Source organism: Bactrocera oleae, chromosome 5 (assembly GCF_042242935.1).
Source record: "Bactrocera oleae isolate idBacOlea1 chromosome 5, idBacOlea1, whole genome shotgun sequence".
Lineage (NCBI taxonomy): Eukaryota > Metazoa > Arthropoda > Insecta > Diptera > Tephritidae > Bactrocera > Bactrocera oleae.
Genome location: NC_091539.1, coordinates 25,220,113 through 25,229,822, shown reverse-complemented (window position 1 = coordinate 25,229,822; position 9,710 = coordinate 25,220,113).

The window sequence follows — 9,710 nt, the reverse complement described above, 5'->3', positions numbered from 1 at the left end:
AAATCATTAACAAAACTTCGCCCCTCGAACATTCTGTCAACTACGAATTTGACTTTTTCAGCCATCCTCCTCTTATTGGAGTTAATTCTATCCGTTTTCAGATACCCTTAATTTAAAACTTACTCGAGATCCTATTTCCATTGGAACACCGAATGTCGTTACCCACTTGTTGATAAAAATGTCCGCTAATGTTTCAGCCTCTTGATTAAGAATTGTATATACATCTGGCAAATGGTGAAAGAGTCCTTGGCCACCAAAATGCATTTGCCTCCAAATTTATTTGTGGGAAATGGATCATCCATACTCATGGCAATTCGATTAAGTGGTGCATCCGGATTTAATGACTCGCTCAATCCTTTGGCGGCAATACACTCAGCATATTTGGCAACAACCAACGATTGACGACAACCAACTCAATGAAGTCTTTCCTTCTTTAACTTGTCGTCGTCATTATCAAGTGCCCTTCACTTGGACCGTTTTGCAGCTCGTTGAAAACTTCAGGAATTCTGACCTTCGGAACAACCATAAGTGATCGAGGGCTTTGCCTATCTTCGCTTTTCCATACTCAATGCAAGCAGCCACATACCAACTTTAAACTGCTCTGCTCTGCCCAATATGCTTTTGCGACTGGCTTTCTTATATTCTTAGTTCTCCACTCGTTGTAATTTTATCCTGCTCTTCCACCTGTGCTGGTATACACACTTCGTGTTCTCCCGACTGTGAGGACTCTTGTACTGGTAAACACGCTTCTTGCCCTTGCAAATGAGAGAGCCCTGGTATACACCCTTCCTGCGCTTCCAAATGTGCCATTTGCAATTCTCTCTTTGGGAATTTATTTGACAATCCCACTTCTGACACCAATTGTAACGGATTTCTCGATCGTTTACCTTGTAACTTACTCTTGAGTTCGATAACTGGATTGTTAAATTAAAGTTCCAATTAAATGCTGTACACTTATCTATATATCTTACTTATATCTCAATTGCTCTTTACACGGCAATACTCTAACTAAAACTTTGTTTGCTGTACAATCTGGCAGCCCTTATATAGAGATCTTTGACAAAATTTCTTCACTAAAACATTCTGGCAACTACAAGTTCGTCGTAGGCAAAGCTGTTAGAGCGGGAAGGGAAGCGATGGCAATCGGCGGCCGTTTGACTATATTTTTGTTATTCGGCACAGCTCGGGTTTTCTACCGACGCATTGATCTTTACAGGGCGTTTTCAAGTTACGCCGCCGTTGGAATATTTACGCTTTACCTATATGCATTGCAAAAATTCACATATGTATTTATGTTATATCTACCTTATTAAATGCATATATTTATTCTAACAACATGTATATATAATTAATGATTGACATTTTTACTTGTTTCTGTTAAATAGTAGCGAATATGAAAGAATATGGTGAATTCTATTTTCGGTGCTTTCCAGCTCTGTTAGCCACCCACGTTCTCTGCGTAAAGCAGGGTGCAAAGCAAAAAAGAACCAAACACTATTCAGTGTCAGGTTATGAACTGAAAGTGATAGATTTATTAGATACTGCACACGATTATCGGCTTCTCCTATTAATGACAATACAGAATTGGTTTTAAATTTAATTATTCAAAGTATAGCTTCCTTCTGGCAGCGTACGATACAGTACTAGATACTCACGACGCTGAACCAACTGAAAACATGAAAGCTTTGTCGTCAGCTAAATATGAAAACTGCCTCGATCAGGACGAAACTACGAAGGCAATGATATTAGACCAAATAAACTTATTAAAACCATGTAGAGCCACTGCTCCTCCTCCAAGAGTAGTTACAACTCCAAAAGAAGACCTAGATACAGGTATATTTTTAAAAACACCAGCTTGTGATACTGAAGTTTTTCATGGTTATAATCAATGGCCGTCCTTCCGGGACATGTTCACTACCGTGTATATTAATCGTCGTAAACTTTCCCGAGCGCAAAAGTTGTACCATCTTAGGTGCAAAACAAAAGAGGAAGCAGGCAGAATCGTTAAGCGTTTAGTTTTGAATGAAAAAACTTTAATCTAGCTTGGGATGCATTGGTCGAAAGATACGAAAATGAAAGAGTATTGGTAGATAAACAAATAACCATTTTAATGAATTTACTAAAAATTTTACAAGAAACCAGCCAAGAATTTCAAAAATTTCACTCGACAGAGACTAATTATTTACCTGTATTTGTGCAGCGACATTACCTGCTGCCGCTTTGCGACGATGGGAGCAATGACTGGTGACAAGAAAGAAATCGCCAAAATGGCATCAAATGAGAGAATTTTTAACAACTCGGTACGAATTAGCTGAGGTAGTATACATCAAAACTGTTAAGCTAAATAACCAAACCCAAACCAGCAATAACACACCATATAATAGACATGTTAATAGAAGCCAAACATTGATGTAAAATCAAACAAATCAAGGGACAAAATTCATGGGGCTAGACGCAACAACCAAATTAGGTAATCCCGAAAAAAAATAGGAACAACCATGTTGCCCATAAGCAGTAAAAATTCAAGCTCTTCATTCAGAGAATGAAAGCAAAATTCTTTTACCCGGTTATCTCTATAGAGCATAAGGGAGACTTATTCAAATTAAGAGAGTTAATAGATCAAAGCTCTCAAAGATTCTTTATATCATCAAATGCTCAAAATTTTTATAACGAATATTTAAATAATCAACTCAAAAAGTCCTGGAAATTAGAAGAATTACCTCAGATCACACAACCTTCAGAGGAAGACCAAGCACGCGAAGCCTATTACAAGTCCTCAACAATAAGAAACGAACATGGTCGTTATTTTGAGCAAGTCCCATTCAAGCCCCCCACTATTGCTCTAGGGCACTCTCGAATATCAACAATTTCTAAGCTTGGAAAAAAGCCTGATAAAGAAAAGCGATCTTAAATCGCCATATGATAATGTGATGGATGAACATCTTGTCCTCAATAATATTGAAGAAGCTCAATATATTGAAAAAAATATTTAATGGCAGACATTTATTTTTGTATCTTAAATCTCTCAATGAGGGCTAACATTACAATCTCATCTCAAGCTGCTAATACTAACTTGGCGCATGTTTAAATATGGTTTTAATGGGAATGTAGAAATCATGAATAGCCAAATTTTAGTACAGAAAGTTCACCAAGATCTCCAAAGTATAGTCTTCGGTAAATCCATTAATAGTCTAATCAACGAATACAAACTTAAATCAGTTACATTTGGTACCACTGAAGCGGCAAAACCCTGTCAAACAAATTTGTCTTTAGCTAGCCTATGAGGTAACGACAGTCTCTCATTCGCATGTGAATCATTATCTGAAGTGATTAAAGCACTAAATTCAAAATATTAGACTTATTAGATACAAACTTTCTTAAATTTAAAAAGGCCAATACTAAAAAAGTCCTCGAGATTCACGTAAATGTGATAACAGATCAATTCCATATACTGTAGAGTCAATATCTGCATTGTCCGCCATAACCAAACGTCAAATATTTACTCTGGTGGCAAAACTTTTCGACCCGCCGCAGGATGGCTTTCGCCATATAAAACCTATGCGTTCAATAAAATAGGATCAATTTACATACGTAATTAGTACGATAATACAATATCATCACATCTTTTAGTAGCCAAAGCAAAAGTTGCACCCTTGAAGAGCCTACCAAGGCTCGAACTGAATGGAGCTCTTCTGTTAGCAAAACTACTCTCTCTCTACTTTCAATTGTCCAAACCCACCTCAAATTGACCAATCACAAAATATATCTTAAATCAGATTTGGAAATAGTTTAAGCAGAGTTAGAAAAACCACCATATACCTGGAAGACTTATGTATCTAAGCTCATCTTCTCAAATATTAAACTTAGTTGGCCCAGCGAAATGGCAACATGTTGCAAGTGCAGAAAATCCAGCGAATCTTGGGACAAGAGGTTGCAAACCACTTCACCTCACCAGCACTACACTCTGGTGTAATGAATATTACGTGGTTAACAGAAACGAATCTGGCCAAAGTCTCGTGCTTGCATTATAATAGATCCTGTAAGTCGGAGAATTAAAAATTTTCATCATCACTCCTGATGAAGATGATATAATATATTACATCGATTTTCATCATTTACTAAAGCACTCAGAGTAGTCGCTTACATGTTTAAATTTACCCAAAGCCTTAAAGAAAAATTAAAGGAATAACAAATGATATTTTCGCACAACTACCTGCTACATGCCAAGGTCAGGCATATCACATATACACAATATATCAGTTGAGAGAAATCAAAGTAACTCGAAAAACGACCCCTCGATAAGGGAAGCTCACTTCCTCTTTTAAATCTATTTTTGGCCCTAAGGGATTAGTCCGGGAAAATGGAAGACTATCGAACTGCAGCCTTAGTTATAACGAACTACATTCCATTATTATTCCTGAGAAATCCCGTTTTAATTATTTATTCCTAATATATCTCCACCAATTTACATAACATGGTGAGCATCGCTTGATGCAATAAATAGTCCGAAAACAATTTTATGTACCGTGACTAAAGCTACAAATCAAGACGATTTTTATGTGTACTATAATAAATACGCCTTGTACAAATACAAAATGCGTTCGCAGATCATGGCAGCACAGCCACATGAACGGTGAAATTTAACTCTTTCCTTTAAAATTGTGAGCGGAAATGGAAAAACCGTTGTCGGAGCTTAAAAATCCCCAGAGAAAGAGTTTGCAAAATTCACTAAAATAGTCTCCTTAGAAATTATAAAAAATATGCACCCCAAGGGATGGATTGGCAGTTTATATATCTATGTTCTTTCCACATGGGCAGACTCTGACAATCAGTAGTAAAAAGCTTCAAGTCCCATTTAAAAAAATCGACTGGTTCAAACTTACCATACTACAAGCTCTTATCAAAGCCGTACTAAATTCACTACCTATCTCCCCTTTCGGAAGATCACTCCTCCATCCTTCCTCAGAAGAGCTCCCCTTCTAGCCATATCTGAGGCATAAGGAGACTCACTCACTTTAACAAACGGATGGATAAACCAAAGAAATAAATCATGAACTCAGCCATAGATGAAAGAAGATTACCTCAAAGATCTCCATAAGATACATCGGTGAAAAACGATTTATGTGTAATCACACAGGGCGAATGCCTTTCTCCAACGAATGGCGACTAGGCCGCATTGAAAAGATCCATCGGGGACGAGATGGTCATATAAGAGTAGTAGATGTACGAACACAAACTGGCATACTTATGACCATTAATAAAATTATATTTCCTTCCGAACACTGAAGAACCCATTACACCAAAACCGCGAAATCAAACGCATAAATAAAGTCAAAACCGCCAATTAATTCGTTTCACTCGAAATACTATAGTTTTATAATCCATATCCAAACCCTGTTGTTAATATAATATATGGTATAGTCCAATAGAAATAAACGTAGGAGATATCCACAGTACTCTCAATCATACGTCCTGAAGATGTGCACCATCTTCAAAAGTATGAAGCCTGCTTAACGCCAACAGATCGCTAGAGTAAACGGCCACTGCAAGAATTGCTTGGCAGAAACGCACATCTCAATCCTTATAGGATGTGCTCCTTTTTCGACTATCCCCCGTGACAAGAAAGATTCGCCTTCCGATCGCGCAAATTTGTTTATCCACGTGTGTGTTTGTTAGTGAAAATAAAATAACCTAAGTGAATTCTGGCCTTTGAAATAAAGTGTAATATAGTTTGTTTAAATGTTTTACTAATTAAAGCTCTTTAATTCCTAAAGGAAAAGGGCACGTGAGTATAGCACCAAATGCAAAGTGAAAAGTAAGTGAAATCACCATTTTTATTTTTGTTAGTGTCCACTTCTGTGGAAGGTTTTGCACTACTTTCTTCTGTAAACGATTCCATCCCCTGTCTGCGACACTGTTAATTTTCCTTTTATGTCACTTTTGATTTTCCATACGAACCACTTTATGGAATTAAGTCCATATATAACAAATAAAAATACATAGTTTAGTCACATTTTAATACGCCTCTTTTACGTTTGTCAACCCAACTTCATTTCGGCTTAATTTTTGAAATTCGGTATTAGCGATATCAACCCAATCCGTCAAAAAAATGTCGGTTAAGGAGTTGTCAAACTTCAAGTTTCTTGTGGTTATATGAACAACCATAACAACCATAGATATGGTGCACTCCAGCCAAAAGTTAAAATCATTTAAAATGCATTCTTGATAACTACCAGCAACAAAGAAATGGAAAGTTTGTAGTTATATTCTTTCTTCTCATATAGTAAAAAAAATTTTCATTATTTAAACAAAAGTAACTTATGAATCTGCAACAAACAATATTCAAAAGTCAGAGTTCTAACGGGTTTGTGATTACGAAGGTTTTTCTTTTTTGCAGCATACTTTAGCCCCAACATTTTTGTCATCGTAAATAAATCATAACTGATGTCCATTTTAATAATTTTTCACCTTTTTACAAGCAATAATGAATTGATTTGTTTTGATTTTTGGTTTAAACATTTTCAACTGTTTAATTATCCGTCAAATCTTCATTTATTCGGTTGGCAACAGCAACGAAACTTTGACTAAAAATAGCTGAAGTTCGTAATACCAAAAAGAGTTGTTTATATCCGAAGTTGAATTGCTTCATAACATAAACACAATACGGGCGACGGCGAATATTCGTCGTACCCGGAGGTGCCGTCGGTGATTCGAACACACGATTGTATATGAAGATTAACACAATACGCGACGTCGGCGAATTTCGTCCACCATGACGATTTTTGAGATAGAGCTATTTCTAATTTTATCGCCAACCGCGGCGGCAAAAACGGCATCACCATATCAAAGAAAGATTATTTTCAGTAAAAATATGAAGGATTTAAAAAAAAATGTCTGCGTTGGCAATATTAAGATTGTTTATGTTTGATTTCGTCATTTATTGTGATATTTTTGAGCGCTGAATATACACTAGCTGCGACGAAAATCGTCCGTATTGTGTTTTACATGGTGGCAACACTCGGCGAAAATCCGTCTGACGGCGTCGCCGAGTACGACGAATATTCGTCGTCGCCCGTATTGTGTTTAAGCTATCAACATAAATTTACCTCAGTGGAGTTGGAAACCGTAATAACAGTATTACATTCTTTACATGGTTGCAATTGCGTTCACATTCAAATAAATAATAAGTCATTTGTTTGGAAATTATAATTCCATCATGCATTTTTTACGATATCTTATTATGTATACAAATGTATTTATTACATAACAGCAATATATTATCTTAGACATTGGGTTATAAGGGTAAAAATTAGATATTGAAAAATGGACTGGGACTTATATATAAGAATATATATAAATATATAGTAGTATGTCAAAAATTGACGTTTGCGGAAACCGTTTCGTATGCTCTGCCACAGGAAACTGCATCTCTGCTTAGCAATCAAACATTTAAAACTCATAAAGTAGAAATGGAAGAATACACGTGGTTGAACCAATTATTTGAAAAAATTTACAACATGCAGAAAGCACTGGGAAAATCTACGGAAGCGCGTAAGAAAAATTATGGTGTGGTTAAATGCTTCAACTGCGGAAAGAGTGGCCATAATGCATGCAACTGTAACCACTTCAATAATCCAGTTGGACGTAAACGCAAAGCTGAGGAAGATCAAGCAAATGTCAAATCCAACCAATCGTTAAACTAAAGCGAACCTGACGAAAAGAGCACAGACTGTAATCTCCGTTTCATAAATAAGTAGGAGTACGAGTAACGTTACCATTAGTGGATGTGTAGACGGCAAAAAGCGCATACAAACTGTGGATACGAGCGCATCACATTCCATAATTCGATCTGATCTGGTTGATAAAGATGTGAGACCATTAGCAGGGGCAAAATTGCGTACTGCAACTGGAGAAGATACCCAGGTAAAGTAACGTGCAAGATCGTAATTGGAAAGGCAGCCGTGTTACACAATTTTATAGTGGCAGATATCATCGAAGTCATAATTGGAGTAGACCTTCTAGCAAATCAAGGAATCAAAATTGATATGGAAAACAGGATTATGACCTATACAAATATGGAAGTGCCACTTATGTTCGGTTACGACAATAAGTACATCGATAGAGAAGTGATAACAGCAGAGGGCCAGTAAATTCCATCAAAATCAGAAGCAGTTATTTGGATAGAAATAGATGGAGACCATGGGCCAAACAAGTTGTAGATTGTTGAGGCCATTGAAGAATCTACACCAAAACCTGGCTATGACAAGACAAGATAAACGTGTTCCAGAAAGAGTACTTAACGATTGCAAGTCTCCAATCAAACTCTACAAAGAAGCTATATTAGTGCAAGAAATTGAAGCCGTGATAAATTGCGAAATAGGTCTTGAGGAAGATTATAATACAAAATAAGGCTAAACAACTTCTTCTCAGATACTAATCCATATTTGATAAAGACGATGCCAAGCAAGGCAGAACCAAATTGTGCAAGATTTTATAAACACAGGTAATACTACACCAATCCGACAGGCTCCTCGAAGCGATCCTTTAGCAAAATGTGAAGTTGTTAGAAAAAAAATACGTGAAATGAGCGAAAGTGGCGTAAGCGAGCCATCAGAGTCCGTGTAGGTCACCTGTAGTACTTGTGAAGAAGAAATATGGCAACTTAATATGCTGTGTGGACTATAGAAGGTTGACTGATATAATGAAGAAAGATCCACTACCTACAATCGATGATACGCTGAACTCGTTACCCGGCACATAATGGTTCTCAACACTTGATTTGAAAAGTGGTTAATGGCGAGTGGAGGTGAACGAAGAAGACAAAGAAAAGACGGCTTTTAGCGTTGGAGATGGCCTATGGCAATGTACCGTAAGGCCTTTTGAATTATGCGCTCCTGCTACCTTTGAGAGAATTATGGACCTGGTATTAAAAGGATTACACCGGAAAACCTGTTTGGTATATCTTGACGATATCATCGTGTTGGGTAAAAGTTTCGATGAACACCTTAAGAACTTGGAAAAGGTTTTCCAACGAATAGCCAGCGCTGGTCTACAGCTGAGTTCAAAGAAGTGTTCCCTTGTAAAAAAAGGAGTAAGCTACTTATGACATAAAGTGACAACGGATTGCAATTGCATAACTAAAGCTAGATAGAGGCAGTAAAAATTGGGCCACTCCTAAAAATTTGAATGAAGTACGAAGTTTTCTTGGACTGTGTACTTATTATCGACGATTCGTTCCAAATTTTGCCAACGCAGCTAGTAGCGTCCATGAACTTACGAAAAAACAGAGTTTTTAAATGGAATAAAGAACAGGAAGTGGTTTTCCAAACTCTGAAGAAACGGTTAAGTGCTGCGTTAGTGTTGGCATACCCGGTCCCAAGATCAGCGTTTATTTTGGATACGGCTGCTATTGGGTTTGCAGTAGGAGGCGTTATATCACAAGTCGTTGATGTGCATGAGAAAGTGGTTACATATAACAGCCAGACCATTGCATGCCAGATAGAAATTATTGTGTTACTCGGAGGGAATGACTAGCGTTTGGGAAGTACATCAAACATTTTCATAAGTACCTTTATGGCTAGCGAATTTCCATGGATGTAGCTGGTTCATTTGCTGCTAAAGGGCCGCGGTCCAGGAGTCATGGTCAGATGAAGCAGTACAATTCAGGTGCGCTGTTTGAGCGAGTAGCCATGGATGTAGCTAGTCCATTT